This window comes from Nothobranchius furzeri, chromosome 2 (genome assembly GCF_043380555.1).
Source record: "Nothobranchius furzeri strain GRZ-AD chromosome 2, NfurGRZ-RIMD1, whole genome shotgun sequence".
Lineage (NCBI taxonomy): Eukaryota > Metazoa > Chordata > Actinopteri > Cyprinodontiformes > Nothobranchiidae > Nothobranchius > Nothobranchius furzeri.
The window spans coordinates 47,196,960-47,213,755 of NC_091742.1; the positions used below are offsets into that span (position 1 = coordinate 47,196,960).

The 16,796-nt window shown below is 42.1% G+C and overlaps 1 long non-coding RNA gene across 1 annotated transcript; it reads left to right on the forward strand.

Moving 5' to 3' along the window:
• The first annotated feature begins 14,936 nt into the window (after window positions 1–14,936).
• On the forward strand, window positions 14,937–16,559 carry LOC139066377 (uncharacterized). Its single transcript, XR_011519272.1, has 4 exons — window positions 14,937–15,074; window positions 15,611–15,706; window positions 15,797–15,884; window positions 16,343–16,559. It is a non-coding gene; the product is annotated as an uncharacterized lncRNA (long non-coding RNA).
• Window positions 16,560–16,796: the final 237 nt, after the last annotated feature.

The following is a 16,796-nucleotide window of genomic DNA, read 5'->3' on the forward strand; positions in this document are numbered from 1 at the left end:
AAATCTCAAAAGAGGAGAAAATCAACAGGTTCCGCACACCAATTAAAAACCCTAACCCAAAGAGGAAAAGACGGTCTGGAAACCAGTCAGTGGAGGACGAGAGTACTGCCTACAATGAGGAAAATGTAAGAGAGACGGTAATTGGGATACTCACCAGAGTTGTGCCAGTTTCTGTGGATAAACTGAGGGATACCGTGCATAAGGTTCATCAGCTTGGAATAAAAGGGAACGCTGCCTCTTCCACGATCCCGAGAGCTGTAATCATCCAGTTCAGCATGAAAACGCTCCGAGACGAGGTTTGGAAAAAGTCTAAGGATGCGAGAGTCTGCAAGGAGACGATCAAAGGAGGAGCAAATCTTTCTGTTGGAAAGATGGACAACTTTTACAAAGAAATCCATCATTACCTCTTTGAAAATACACTTTTAGCATAGAGCTGCATGTATTAGGGCTGAACGATTAACTGCATGTGCAATTAAATTGCAATGTGACAAAAGGAGATTTTCTAATCGCAATGGCTGCAATTTGGCAGCGAGTGGTTAGCGCAATGCTAATATACGTGGGGAAACCCATAGGAATGCTAATGGTAATATCACCGATTACATTATTACAAATTATGAATTAGAAACGTGCCAAATGATTACATTTGGAGTCTAATAGAAACTAAAATTACCATCGATCAAATAAGTACAGACAGGTATTTTAGGAAAGCCAGAAAACTTTTAACTCCAGAGTTTTGGCTAGCAGCTATGAGCGTAACTGAACTACGCATGGACAAGACGTCAAAAACTCTAAACACAAAATACTTCAATAAACGGGACACACTTCCTTCCTGCAAATACAATTTCACAGGTGTTGCTAATACCTATGATCCTTCAAGGGATGTGCTCAGAGGAGTTCAACATTATGAATACAATATAGTGTTTTATTTTACAAATACCATTATAAACACAAACTTACGTCTTAAGAAACATTTTAATAACGAAACTGCTAAATTCTTTCCAACAGTATGAATGTGTAGTGTATTTTGTCCGAGTGGGTTTGCCGTACTTTGACGTCATCGGCAGTCGAAGGACCCCGAGCAGATCTTGCACCCGAGCAGATCTTGTACCGACACCGGGAGGCTCGCACTAAACTGTGGCCGCTAGTGCAGGAAGCCAGGAGGAAAGGGAAGAGGGCCTTTCTGAAAGATGGGTATGCCCTAATTGACAACAAGAGAGTGGATCCAAACTGAATAACAGGTGGGATTCTATTCTACTCTACCTCAAAAACATGTGATTTTTAAAAGGTTGCACGGATAGCTTATTTCTTAATAAAGGGTTATTGCACAAGTATGTTCTTGAAATATATATTCAGGATAAAGCTGATTGTTCCTGCGCCAAATTACTTCTCTAAAAAAGGAAAAGAAATGCAAAACTAAGTATTCAGAAGCATTCTATGTTATCTTTTATTTCTTTAAATACAAGGGGGTTAAGAATTAATGTGAAACGTAAAGCAATTTTTCTGTTTTGCAAGGAGCAAAAGGTCAATTGTGTTTTTTTTACAAGAGACACACTCAGTTGAAGAGGACACAAAGTTCTGGAAGTTACAGTGTGGGGATTCTATGTTGTTCAGCCATGGCCCCTCGCACTCAGCGGGCGTGATGATTTTATTTAACCGGTTTCCAGGTAATGTTATTGACTGTAAAAAGGACCCTGAAGGTCATTGGATAATGGTGGTGGTAGAAATTCAAGGTTTGAACTATATTCTGCTGTGCTTATATGGATATAATGTCAGATCTCAAAACAAGAAACTAATGTCCTTATTGAGTGATCAGCTGCAAAAATGGAAACTTAATTATTTGTCGGACAGAGTTGTTATTGGTGGAGATTATAACGTTGCCCCTGATTTATTCTTGGACCGCCTTCCTTCTAGGGCAACATGTCATACTTATGAAGATTATATTCTTAACTTGACTACCACAAACAACCTTTGTGATTACTGGAGAACGAAAAAGCCGTTTGCAACCAAATTCTCATGGTTTAATCCTTCAAATAGTCAATGCTCTCGAATAGATTATTGGTTACTATCAAACAATTTAAGTGATATGGTTTCTAAATGTGAAATATCTGCACCCCCCCTGACGGATCATTGTGTTATTATCTTAGATGTTTTACTTGACAAGCGAGTACAGAGAACTGCAGTATGGAAGTTTAATAACAGCCTTTTACATCATTCTGACTTCTGTAAGGAAGTTAAAGCTTTAACTGAGGAAATTGAAGCGCTGGAAATGTCAAGTTTGAACAAATGGGAATGGTTCAAATTCCAAATTAAAACGGTATCAATCAAAATAAATAAATCCTCCTCAAAACAGAAAAAACATGAGCAACAAAGCATTGTTGAAGGTATCAACAAACTATGCCCCAAAAAGGATCCATCACTGGAGGACCATATTCTTCTTAATAATTTTCAATCTCAACTGGATAATATTGATCTAGAAAAAGCTAATGGTGCTTATCTACGCTCAAGAGCGCAATGGATCCAAGAAAGAGAAAAAAATCTTCATATTTTTTCAACCTAAAAAAAACAAAGACAAACAAAGAAAACAATTTGTAAACTCATTGCGAGATGGAATAACAGATGATCCAGATAAAATAAACAAGGAAATATTTCACTTTTACAGGGAATTATACAAATCCCATTATTCAAAGGAAGCTGCCACAGATTTTTTGGGAAAAATAAAAGATCACATCACACCACTAGCAAATGACTTAAAAAAATTTACAGAGGGAAAGCTTGAGACTGGTGAGTTGGATAAATCATTAAAACAAATGCCTAAAGGTAAATCTCCAGGAGTTGATGGGTTAACTGCAAGGGCGTCAGTTTGTTTTCAGAATTGCTGGGGACAATAACCATACACTTGAGTGGGGTTTAAAAATTGCTGGGGACAAAATAGGCTAGCACAGGGGTCGGCGGCTCTGGAGCCGCATGCGGCTCTTCCATCCATCTGATGCGGCTCTCTGTGCTTGTAAAATAATGAATGGATATTTAAATAAAATGCTTTATATTTTCCTGCATTAATTTTACATCTGTATGCCAATTCTAAATGTAAAGATTGTCTGCGTAAACCTGAACAGGTCCAACCCGGTCTTACTGTGAGACCGGGTTGACGCGTCACGCTTGTGCGTAATCATATCTGCGCTTTCTGAGCTGACGAGGATGTCAGATTCTGGGATTCTCCTCAGCTCCTGGATGCATCGCCACATTGGAGACAGGAACAAGCACTATTCAGCCAAAGTTTCATAATCAGGAAACATTTTCTAAGTGACAAGTCTCTCTGAGAGACAGGGTTTGGAAAACACTCGCTTCAGTGGGAGGAACCTTCCCACATGCGCTCTGGTTCTGAGAGCCTGGATTTGTATTCTGAACAGTCTAAACATGTTTTTAAAAGAAACGTATGACAAAAGTGGCACCTGCTCAGTAAAACCACCAACAGGGTGAAAAATATCAAAATATTGTAGGCAGAGACGGGCTACAACTTCTGGATCATCTTTATATAAATCGTTTTATTGATTATCGTCTTATGAAAGATAACTTTGACGTACACGAGCGACCAGGCGCGTTGCAAGATTTTCAAAAGTGTGGGAGATGTTGTCTATGCCTAAAATAATTTGATGTTATTCATCTTGTTAGTTTAATTTCCGTAATAGCGGAGCAGGTGCGAATTTTAGACGCGTCACGCATGTCTCCGTTTTAAACATGTTTAAACTGTTCAGAATACAAATCCAGGCTCTGTCTCGTTAGATTGGTGTAACTAAAGTTTGTACTGAATGAAACTTTACATTAAACCATGTTGAAAAGAAAAGGATCCGATTAAATCATTTCCCCTCATTTACAGTCACGACGTACAGCGCAGTGCGCGTGGCTCTGGGGTTAATCAAGTTTAGTTGTTTCTCTTTGCAACAATCTTCACAAGAAGGCAAAACAGTTAAATGGCAGGTTACAGATATTTCCGTTTGACTGTATTTTGACGGATAAACTCAAGGATGTTGGTTGTTTTGAAAGCATTACCCCGACGCACACTGATGCGCATGGATGAGCTGACATTTTAATACGCACATCGCAGAGGTAACTTGATTCAATCAGAACATCAGAGCTTTCTACTGGACACTGTGTTCAGCGCGGCTCGGAGCGCCCACGGTGGACAGTGGGCTGAAGATCTGTAGAAGGGGTTTGCAGCGCAGCGCAGAACCACGGTGCATGCGATAAGATTTCCTCCCACTGAAGCGTTCTGGAAACCCGGTCTCTCTGAGAGATGTTTCACTTGGAAAAATGTTCTTTTTATGAAATTATTAAACTTTGGCTGAATAGCGCTTTTTCCCGTCTCTAATATGGAGACGCATGACGCATCCAGTCTGAGGCAGAATAGCAGCTCAGAAAGCACCTGTAGAGACATTTGATTACGCACAAAGTTTATGTGGAGCAGAAGCGGTCGGGCCACGGCAGGTGAAACGTTCCTAGCCTACATGAAGTGAAACTGTTTAATTGTAACAATATGTTACTGGACACGCTGGTCTGGTTGGTTAGACCAGTGTTGGAAGTGGAAAACACACACACACACACACACACACACACACACACACACACACACACACACACACACACCAATTAAAATAATGCTGATAGCGTGGACTAGAAGACAGGTGATGGTTTTATTTAAATGATGATCAGGCTGCTGTAAAATGTAATCTCCATCCACATCCAGACACAATTATCCTCTATTCTTTCTCTAGTTGCTCTGCTCTTGTCTGGGCTGATGTAGCTGATGGTGCACGCGGCGCGCCTAACGGCTGTGGCGCACATTTTACGCATTTGGAGAGGTGGGCTGGAAGCTTTGCTTTCACTGGAAGATGGTCCACTTAACGCACGGGTGTGGACTACATATTAATGACAAATGAATGAAAATTAAATTGTGAGTTTTTACTTCATATTTTAGAAATAAAAATGACGGGGGAAAACATTTATGACGTCTTTTTAAACGAAATTTTCTAGCGCGTCCTGCCTGCTTCACTAAGTCACTGCTTATTAAGGTCCGTCCAAAATTACCGTGGCCCAACCAAAAATGAAAACCTGGCACCGCGCCTGTTATAAACCTCTGCAAATTGTTGTTCTTCACTTTATCTAACTCAGACTTTGTACAGCTAATGTCAAGATGTAAAATTATGAATTCAATCGAGCTCTTCCGTCCCTCCCTCTCCTGCTCTCTGGAAACCCGACATCGGCTGTCGGGAGGTGAAGAAGGAGATGAGGCAAACAGAGTGAGTGCGACATAAAGAAACCAGACTGGTGTGGAGGTGAGCAAAACAGCTGGAAAAGTGTGGGTGTTGAATCCCCCACGGGTGCGATGCCCATGCGAGCGACCAGTACCGGCTGCTGTCACCTATTGTGAGCAGCTCTCTGCTGTCTGAGGGTAGGCCCCGCCCACAACGCTGCGGCTACTGCGGTGTTTTCTTTACTGTGGGAAATGGGTAATAATGGCTCTTTGTGTCATGTTCCTGGGCAGAGGTGAGTCACACCTTCTCCTCTCACCAGACTCTGAGCTAATTCTCCACAGGTGAGGAGCAGGGGGAGCGGCAGCTGCAGGAGATTTCCCAATCAGGGACGCGGGTTCAAAAGGAGAATGGAGACACATCACTTTGCCGGATGATTGCACCAGTTTAGGTAGCACCAGCCACTCGACTCTGAACTGTGATCTTGTTAATTCGTGTTTTGACTCGCCTTCGACTAGTGGATTTATGACCTTGGATTGTATTTTGGATTTGGAATTGGATTATCCCTTACGCCTGTTTTTGTCTCGCTCAGGATCATCTACTCACCCTCGCTGTCTTCGTTTTCTGGAACATACTCATCACGTCCCATACTCCTCCGCCGTTCCTGTTTGGCCTTCCCTCTGCTACCTCACCCCTCCTGGATCTCTCATCCTCTGCCCAGCGTCCTCCCCGGCTTCCCCTCCTCTACTGATTAACCTGAGCACCTCAGAGACTCGAGCCGTATTGCTACTCCCACAGGACTTCCCTGTGCGGTTTCAGTTCCCGTTTTTATAATAAAGACATTTTACTTTACTGCTTTGGACTACGTGTGCTGATTCTGCATGTCTTGGGTTAGACACTTACCTCGAGCCATGACACTTTGATGGGAACAGGTTGCCGACCCCTGGTATAAGATCTGAGCTGGTAAAACAAAAATCCTCATCAGCAGGCTTTTTTGAAAGTGGGGGGGACACAGCTGCCAATCACAAATTTTGCCGGGGACATGTCCCCGGCGTCCCCGGTTAAAATGACGCCTATGGTTAACTGTAGAATTTTACATCTGTTTTTGGGAAAATATTAGAGTAATGTTGTTTAACGCTCTTCTGGAATGCATCTCTAAAAATAGTCTCTCCCCTACAATGACACAATAACACTAATCCCAAAACCCAACAAAGATAAATTGCTTCTAGATAACTGGAGACCCATAACGCTCCTATGTAATGATTATAAATTACTGGCCCGTGTATATGCTAACCGCTTAAACAATTGTTTATAATAGGTGAATATCAATCAGCCTTTGTAAAAGGGTAGAAATATACACAATCATATTCGGTGAATCCTTGATATGCTTGATTATAACGAGCTGATAGCATCTGAAAGCTTGAATTTGTTTCTAGACTTCTGTAAAGTCTTTGATACGGTTGAGCATCCCTTTCTGTTAGATACACTACATCACTTGGGTTTTGGGGACAAATTTTGCAAAATAATAAGAATGTTTTATTCCGACATATCTAGTTGTGTCTCTCTTAATCCAGGAATGACCAACAGATTTGAGGTTGAAAGAGGTATTCGACAGGGATGTCCAATCTCCCCCAAACTGTTCATACTGACCACACAGTTGTTAGCTCTTGCAATCCTAAAAGACCAACATTTAAAAGGCACAAATATTTTTGATAAGGAATTTAAAATAAGCCAATTCACTGATGATACAGACCTATTTCTAAAGGATAAATCTATGGTAGTGCACGCCCTCAACACCACCTTGTTATTTTCCCAGGCTTCAGGACTGTCTTTAAATATCAACAAGTGTGAATTACTTCCGGTTCACTCATGCAATGAATCGGAGATAGATTCAATAAGGGTGGTAACCGAAGTGAAATATCTAGGTATAGTTATGACCAAAAACACAATAAGGAGAGAAGAAATAAACATCTCTAGTTGTATATCGAACATGAAATGTTCTCTCAGTAGATGGCTAACACGAGACCTAACTAATTTTGGAAGAGTCATTCTCTCTAAAGCAGAAGGAATCTCTAATTAATATACCCCTGCCATTCTCTCTGTATTTCTCCCAAAAATATTAAGAAAGCTAGCTCCCTGGATTTTGAATCCTTAGTTGGAACCTTTAAAGTTAATTGGCTCAAAGCTTGTTTAACTCAGTCTGATTCTATGTGGTTCCATATACCCATATCTTTAAGAAATTAGGAGGATTGGAATTTTTGGTAAAATGTGATTTCCAGATCAACAAAATTCCAATGAAACTTTAAAACTTGCATAGACAAATTCTTTTGTTTTGGAAAATGGCATTTACGCACAATTTTTCTCCCCATATGTCAACATTACGGAACAACAGAGTGGTTACTGTTACCGGAAAGTCCCTTTTTATTAGAAACTGGCATGAGAAAGGTATTCTGTCAGAGGAACACATTTTAAAGTAATCAATAATGTTTACCCAGTTGCTGATTTTCTAGAGAAAAGGTTCAAATTTGAAAGTATGCAGTGTACCTTTTGTGACTCAGCCTGCGAGACATTACATCATCTCTTTTTTTGGTGTCCAATATAAACTAATTTCTGGTTGCAAATATATAATTGGATTTCACTAAAAATTAATAATATTCCAAGATTTGAAGTTGATCATATTATTTTCTACATGGATAATCTGCCTCCCTTTATATAAGTTAGTGATTCTCCTTGGGAAATACCATATTCACTGTAGCAAGTAGAAAAACCTATTACCCTCCTTTGCCAGATTTATAAATGACTTTAAACAATATTTTTCCTTGCTTAAGCATTTAAAATAAGGCTGATTTGCTACAATTTATGACAAAATCTCATCTCTCCTGGTCTTAAGACTGTTAGGCTCTTATCTTCTGTGCTCCAGGACTGTATTTTTATTTGCAGGAGTATTATTTGGATGTTGTGTTTGCATTAAGCCCGTCTTTATTTTTGTTATGTTCCTTTTGTTTTCACAAATCTATTTTATGTTGTACATAGATGCTGTCATGTTATTCATTAAGTTGTTGGTTTTGGCCGTTGTATTGACGTGACTGTAATCCTCAACGAGAATATGTATCTTGTTCAATTATAAATGAAAAAAACAATTTTAAAAAAGTAATGACACGCCAAAAAAAAAGTGCGCTTTCTCCATATATGGGCATGTGTCCGGGAAGTAAACCTGTACCCTTAGCTACAGGAGATTGGGGTTCGATTCCCCAAGCGCCGCCGATGATTGGATCTGGGCTTAAGCAGCAATCCTTGCTGGCGGGATCTGTGCTAGTTAGATAGGTTGAAATAAAGCCCATCCTGCTAGCACTGGTTGCTGCTGGAGCACGATCCATAGGCGCCAGGTTTGTTTTATTACACTTTTATCTCTAATGCTTTTTTCACACCTCAATAAACACAACATGTCTCAAGCATGACCGTAGGAACACAGAGGGATTTTTTATGCACAATATTAACAAAAATATACATCTCAAACTGCTGTCATGGTTTTCTCTAGCACACGTGGTCATGGTGGATGTGCTACAACAACTCTTGGCAGTCAGACTAAATGTAATGATGACCACAAACATATGGGGTGCCATTTGTAAAGTCAAACAGTCATAATCTAACAGCAATATTTTTGGTTATTTAGCATATCATAAGAGAAAAAAATGTGAATTCACTTTTTTGAAGTCATATTTTCATCATGTTATTCATACATTTATAAATGTTAAAGTTTCCAAATACATATTTAGTTAGCAAGCTAAATATTTAATTTGTAGTTAAACATTTATTTTGCAAACTAAATATTTAGGTCTGATCTAAATATTTAGTTTGTAAAATAAATATTTAATTCACTAACTAAATATTAAATTTACTAAAAAATATTTATTTTGGAACTAAATATTTAATTTGTAAATTAAATATTTATTTTCCGAAATAAATATTTAGATCCCAGCTAAATATTTATTTTGGAGCTAAACATTTAGTTTGCAAAATCAGTATTTGAGGGCGTCCTTGAACCGTCACCTTATCATGTTGGAGGAGTTTGAGTGCCCTAATGATCCTAGGAGCTATGTTGTCTGGGGCACTTAGTGCCCCTGGTAGGGTCTCCCATGACAAATTGGTCTTAGGTGAAGGGTGAGACAAAGAACGGTTCGAAGGATCTTTCATGGCGGTTAAAACGAAGAGTCGGAGTACCCGGCCCGGAGGGTTACCGGGGTCCCACCCTGGAGCCAGGCCTGGGGTTGGGGCCCGTGAGCGAGCGCCTGGTGGCCGGGCTTTCGCCCATGGGGCCCGGCCGGGCCCAGCCCGAACCGGATACATGGGTTCGTCCAACTGTGGACCCACCACCCGCAGGAGGAACATGAAGGGTCCGGTGCAATGCGAATCGGGTGGCAGACCAAGGCGGGAGCCTTGGCGGTCCAATCCCCGGACAAGAAAACTAGTTTTTGGGACATGGAACGTCACCTCGCTGGCGGGGAAGGAGCCGGAGCTTGTGGCAGAGGTTGAGCGGTACCGGCAAGATATAGTCGGACTCACCTCGACACATTGCATTGGCTCTGGAACCCGAGACCTGGAGAGGGGTTGGACACTCTACTTTGCTGGAGTTGCTCCGGGTGAGAGGCGGAGGGCTGGGGTTGGCTTTTTGTTAGCCCCGAGACTCTCTGCCTGTGTGTTGGGGTTTACCCCGGGGGACAAGAGGGTAGCTTCCTTGCGCCTTCGGGTCGGGGAACGGGTCCTGACTGTTGTTTGTGCTTATGGGCCAAATATAAGTTCAGAGTACCCACCCTTTTTGGAGTCCCTGGGACGAGTGCTAGATAGTGCTCAATCAGGAGACTCCATTGTCCTGCTGGGGGACTTCAATGCTCACGTGGGCAATGACAGCTTGACCTGGAGGGGTGTGATTGGGAGGAACGGCCCACCTAATCTGAACTCGAGCGGTGTTTTGTTATTGGACTTCTGTGCAAGCCGCAGTTTGGCCATAACGAACACCATGTTCGAACATAAGGATGCCCACCGGTACACTTGGTACCAGGGCAGCCTAGGTCACAGGTCGATGATAGATTTTGTAGTCGTATCATCTGACCTGCGGCCGTATGTTTTGGACACCCATGTGAAGAGAGGGGCGGAGCTGTCAACTGATCACCACCTGGTGGTGAGTTGGATCAGATGGCAAGGGAACATGCCCCGTAGACCTGGCAGACCCAAACGCATAGTGAGGGTCTGCTGGGAACGCTTGGCAGAAGAACCTGTCAAGACGGTCTTCAACTCCCACCTCCGGCAGAGCTTTGACCACGTCCCGAGAGCAGTGGGGGACATTGAGTCCGAGTGGGCCTTGTTCCACTCTGCGATTGTCGAGGCGGCTGTTGCTAGCTGTGGTCGTAAGGTGGCCGGTGCCAGTCGTGGTGGCAACCCCCGTACCCGCTGGTGGACACCAGAGGTTCGGGGAGCCGTCAGGCTGAAGAAGGAGGCCTACAGGGCGTGGCTGGTCTGTGGGTCTCCGGAGGCAGCAGACAGGTACCAGATAGCCAAGCGGGGTGCAGCAGTGGCAGTTGCCGAGGCAAAATCTCGGGCGTGGGAGGAGTTTGGTGAGGCCATGGAGAAAGACTATCGATCGGCTCCAAAGAGGTTCTGGCAAACTGTCCGGCGCCTCAGGAGAGGAAGGCAGCAACTCGCTCACACTGTTTACAGTGGGGATGGGGAGCTACTGACGTCAACTGAGGCTATAGTCGGACGGTGGAAGGAATACTTTGAGGAGCTCCTCAATCCCACCAATGCGCATTCCGAGGAGGAACCAGAGCTGGGAGGCCTGGGGATGGACTGTCCGATCTCGGGGGCAGAAGTTGCTGAGGTAGTCAAACAACTACACAGCGGCGGAGCCCCGGGGGCGGATGAGGTTCGTCCTGGGTATCTCAAGGCAATGGATGTTGTAGGGCTGTCATGGTTGACACGTCTCTACAACATTGCGTGGTCATCGAGGGCAGTTCCTAGGGAGTGGCAGACCGGGGTGGTGGTCCCCATCTTTAAGAAGGGTGACCTGAGGGTGTGTTCCAACTATAGGGGGATCACACTCCTCAGCCTCCCTGGAAAGGTCTACTCCAAGGTACTGGAGAGGAGGGTCCGATCGATAGTTGAATCTCAGATAGAGGAGGAGCAATGTGGTTTTCGTCCTGGCCGTGGAACTGTGGACCAGCTCTATACCCTTGCAAGGGTGATGGAGGGGGCATGGGAGTTTGCCCAACCAATCCACATGTGCTTTGTGGATTTGGAGAAGGCTTATGACCGTGTCCCCAGGGGCACCCTGTGGGGGACGCTCCAGGAGTATGGGGTGGGTGGCTTTCTGTTAAGGGCCATTCAGTCCCTTTACCAGAGGAGCGTGAGTTTGGTCCGCATAGCCGGTAGTAAGTCGGACCTGTTCCCAGTGAGGGTTGGACTCCGCCAGGGCTGCCCTTTGTCACCGGTTCTGTTCATCACTTTTATGGACAGAATTTCTAGACGCAGCCGTGGTGTGGAGTGTGTCGAGTTTGGTGGCAGGAGAATCTCGTCTCTGCTTTTTGCGGATGATGTGGTCCTCCTAGCTTCATCCAGCTCTGACCTTCAGCTCTTGCTGGGTAGGTTCGCGGCCGAATGTGAAGCGGCTGGGATGAGGATCAGCACCTCCAAATCTGAGACCATGGTTCTCGACCGGAAAAGGGTGGCTTGCCACCTCCGGGTCGGGGGAGAGGTCCTACCTCAAGTGGAGGAGTTTAAGTATCTCGGGGTCTTGTTCACGAGTGAGGGTAGGAGGGATCGGGAGATCGACAGGCGGATTGGTTCGGCGTCTGCAGTGATGCGGACGCTGAGCCGATCTGTCGTGGGGAAGAGGGAGCTGAGCCAGAAAGCCAGGCTCTCGATTTACCGGTCGATCTACGTTCCAATCCTCACCTATGGTCATGAGCTTTGGGTAATGACCGAAAGAACGAGATCGCGGATACAAGCGGCTGAAATGAGTTTCCTCCGTAGGGTGGCCGGGCTCAGCCTTAGAGATAGGGTGAGGAGCTCGGACATTCGGGAGGGACTCGGAGTAGAACCGCTGCTCCTCCGGATCGAAAGGAGCCAGTTGAGGTGGTTTGGGCATCTGGTCAGGATGCCTCCTGGACGCCTCCCCGGGGAGGTGTTTCGGGCATGTCCTGCCGGCAGAAGGCCCCCGGGTCGACCCAGGACACGTTGGAGAGGTTACATCTCCAATCTGGTCCGGGAACGCCTTGGGGTCCTGCCGGAGGAGCTGGTGGACAAGGCCGGGGAGAGGACGGCCTGGAGCTCCCTAGTTGGGATGCTTCCCCCGCGACCCGGACCCGGATAAGCGGAGGAAGACGAGACGAGACGAGTATTTGAGACATAAATATTTAAGTCTGACCCAAAAATATAAAATATAGTGTGGAGCTAAATAACATTGTGGAAAATAAATATTTAGCTGGTACTTAAACATTTAGCTAATATGCAGATTCGCTTGCCAATAAGCGGAAGTTGGTTACCAAAATAAATGCTGGATCTCGCTAACTTCTTTCTAAACTCTTGCTCCGAACCAGAACTTGTTTTATCTCCGGTTCTATTCTTCTGAACATGTCCGACGTGTTGGCTGAAGAAGAATAGAACCGGAGATAATACAAGTTCTGGTTCGGAGCAAGAGTTTATAAAGAGGTTAGCGAGATCCAGCATTTATTTTGGTAACCAGCTTCCGCTTATTGGAAAGCAAATTTGTATATTAGCTAAATGTTTAAGTACCAGCTAAATATTTATTTTCCACAATGTTATTTAGCTCCACACTATATTTTATATTTTTGGGTCAGACTTAAATATTCTCAAATACTGATTTTGCAAAGTAAATGTTTAGCTCCAAAATAAATATTTAGCTGGGATCTAAAAAAAAATTCGGAAAATAAATATTTAATTTACAAATTAAATATTTAGTTCCAAAATAAATATTTAATTAGTAAATTAAATATTTAGTTAGTGAATTAATTAATCATTTTACAAACTAAATATTTAGATCAGACCTAAATATTTAGTTTGCAAAATAAATATTTAACTACAAATTAAATATTTAGCTTGCTTACTAAATATTTCTTTGGAAACTTTAACATTTATAAATGTATGAATAACATGGTGAAAACATGACTTCGAAAAAGTGAACTCCCAATTTTATCTCTTATAATAGGCTAAATAACCAAAAATATTGCTGTTAGATTATGACTGTTTGACTTTACAAATGGCACCCCATACAACAATCGCACAGCTCAGCTTGTTTACCAATGATCATGAGAAGAAGAAGCAGGATGAGTGTTGATCAACAGAAAACATGAAGGTAACCAGGTGGAAAAACTTACCTTTATTTACATTCTTCTTCGAAAACCTGCAAAACTTATTTTTACCTCGTCTCACAGTTTAAGTCATTTCTGTTCCCTGACGACACGTTTTGTTTTCACTGTTTAGCGATCTGTTTTAGCAAGCCAGTGTAACATTTAATCACACTTTATTCATTATTTTTAAATATAGCAATAATATATTGTTTCCGAGTTGAAAATGTATTATTACTAGTCGTTGAAAATAAAATTATCTTGGTACCAGTAGAAATGATATTTAAGGTTAAATAACAACTGCACTAGTTGGAATTAATATTGACAAACCCATTTTATATACTTGAATTATAGCTGTTATTTGTAAAACTTGTTTTAAACTGGATTTTTTAAACTCTTTTTAAAATATCCAGACATGTAAACTGATTTTACAAGTACAGTCTTCCCAGAAACAATCTGTTTTAAAATTGTTGATGTTATTAATCAATATTTATTTTACAAACTAAATATTTAGCTCAGACCTAAATATTTAGTTTGCAAAATAAATATTTAACTATAAATTAAATATTTAGCTTGCTAACTAAATATTTATTTGGAAACTTTAACATTTATAAATGTATGAGTAACATGTTGAAAATATGACTTCGAAAAAGTGAACTCCCAATTTTTTCTCTTATGATATGCTAAATAACAAAAATATTGCTGTTAGATTATGACTGTTTGACTTTACAAATGGCACCCCATATGATTGGGTGTTTTTATTAGCATTTCTACTCATAATGTAGTAAAAGCAAAAATAAAAACCCTTAAAATGACTAACTGGTTCCAGTTGGATGACTGGAGGATGATGGGAAGATAAAAGATCATGAGGAGGTTTTAAAGGAGACATAACATGAAAAACCCACTTTTTTATCCATTAACACGGTGTGTTTCACATTTTAAGTGTCTAAGTGAGCAAAAAGGCTTATATTATTCACTGGAGTTGCTATTTAGATATTTAATAATTAAGTTTTGGGCATATTTGTCCACCCGTTCAGTTTTTACATTATCTATTACATCAGTAATTAATTTAGTGAGGATAACTACCAAATATGGTAATGGCCCTCGGCTAAACACAGAGCCAATCCGCCATTTTTTCTTCTCGCTAAGATTTTTTGTAGTCCTATTGGAAAAATGCAGAATGTCTGGTTATTTTAGCCACACACAGCTCAAAACTGTTCCTCGTTTTAAGGAAGGGTGGTGTGGCAGTATTTAAACCCAGGAGCTGATGACACTACTGCTAAAAAAACACAGAAGAAAAAGTAGTGTGTTTGCGTTTGTTTGTGTGTGTGTGTGTGTGCGTGCGCGCGCGCGCGCGTGGTTCGTTCGTTCTGTCTCCAGGCTAGTGGCTAAGTACTGAGGGCTTCATCTATCTAAAAGGAGTTATTTCCATCTGAATTTGGCAGCACCGGGACACAGCAGCAGAGCGGTAAGCTTCATATCACTCTAAAATGTCGACAAACTTTACTTTAGATTTACGGGCATTAGCAGCACTAAAGCGTTAGCATCCGGCTTGCTATCGCTAGCACAGTATGCTAGTAAAGTTAGCACCCAGATTAATGTGGATTTGGCTGATTTTCGTGGAATAAAACGTGATTTCTGATCAACGCCTTCTTTTACACCAGATGATAACCTCCCACTGATTGTAACAGCAGAGAGCCTGTGTGTTATTCTACGTGAGTGTGATGTAATCTTAGCATCCAGTAAATAAAGTCCCATATCAGCTAAAATGCAGCGTGACAAAGTCATTAAAGTGCGTCAACACAGTGGATTTAATAGAGTTTTAAAGAACGATCTCTTAGTGAAGTGAGGTTAGTTTTTTGTCTCACTGCAGATATAAAAACTAACTCTGCATCAGTCAGACGCAGCAAAGCTCACCGTCTGTATGAGCGTGAGCGTCGGAAAGCTGATAAAATTGGCTGTAAAATAATTAAAACAAAGTAAAAATGTTCCTTTGCTTTTTAGAGTCCACATCCAGAAGACTGGAGCCGTGTTTCACTGACAGGCTGTCAGACTAACGCCCTGATGAGCTCAGCTGGGACAAACTGGTCTGATGTTTAGGTAAGTGAAGATCTGCTTCTCCAAGTCCTTGAGATGCTAGTAAAAAATAATTTAGCCAGCTTGCTAATGTTACTTTTCCTCTCCTCTAAGGAACACAGAACGTTCAGATGTTGGCGTTTCACGTCACCTACTGAGGAAGGAGACCCACCAGTAAAGAGACGGTCTGGACCAGACCAAAGTGAGTGATGACACACCTCAGCCACCCTCATCATTAAGAACACCTCACCCCCTGAATCACTCCGTCTGATGACAGCAGAGTGATTTATTTGATGTTTTACTTGTTTAGTCTGTTTAGAAATTATTGAATTACATTATTTTCTGTAATCGACCATCTGATCTGGATGTGTGCAGAATAACTTTCCCCAAATTCAGCAGCAGCTGGCCTACAAAAACAGCTGCAGCATGTAGTAAGTCTTTCTGCGCTGCTCTCTAATGAGCTTCCTTTCATAAGGAATCATTTGTATAATTTTAGTGTCACTATTTTATTACATTTGTAGGAAAATATGAAGTCACTGCAGCAAAGTGAACTTGTGAACAAACACAAACGTGACTATAAACATGAAAGCTAAAGAAACAACTTTCCTAAAGCTGCTTGTAAACAAAATATGTCATTAAAGTTATTGTCTATCATTGCAGAATATGGCGATGACATCATGGAACTGGTCTTTGGAAAAGTTTTCCCTGAACCAACTCCGTTTCTAGATGAGGTAGAGAAGATCTGCATCTCACCAACCCTCTGGTCTCAGTATTCAGACAACGGAGGTCTCCCACTGTTGTCCAGGACCAGTTTGAAGCCCACATACTGCCCCTCCCTCATCATCAGGAAACATCAATCCGTATCCTGAGGACAACAGAAGACGGCAGGAGGACAGGAACTCTGAGACCTAGACACCACCAGCACCGAGACACAAAGCACCTGTGTGCACAACGCCTGTTTTAACTACTAAAGCCTGTTTATTATATTGTTCTACTTATTTGCTGTGAGGTTAATACTTAGAAAATTTGTATATTAATGTAAACAATAAAAAAAATCACTGATTGTATGCTTTCTTTTAGATGTAATGGTCCAAACTCAGCCTTGTAGACATTT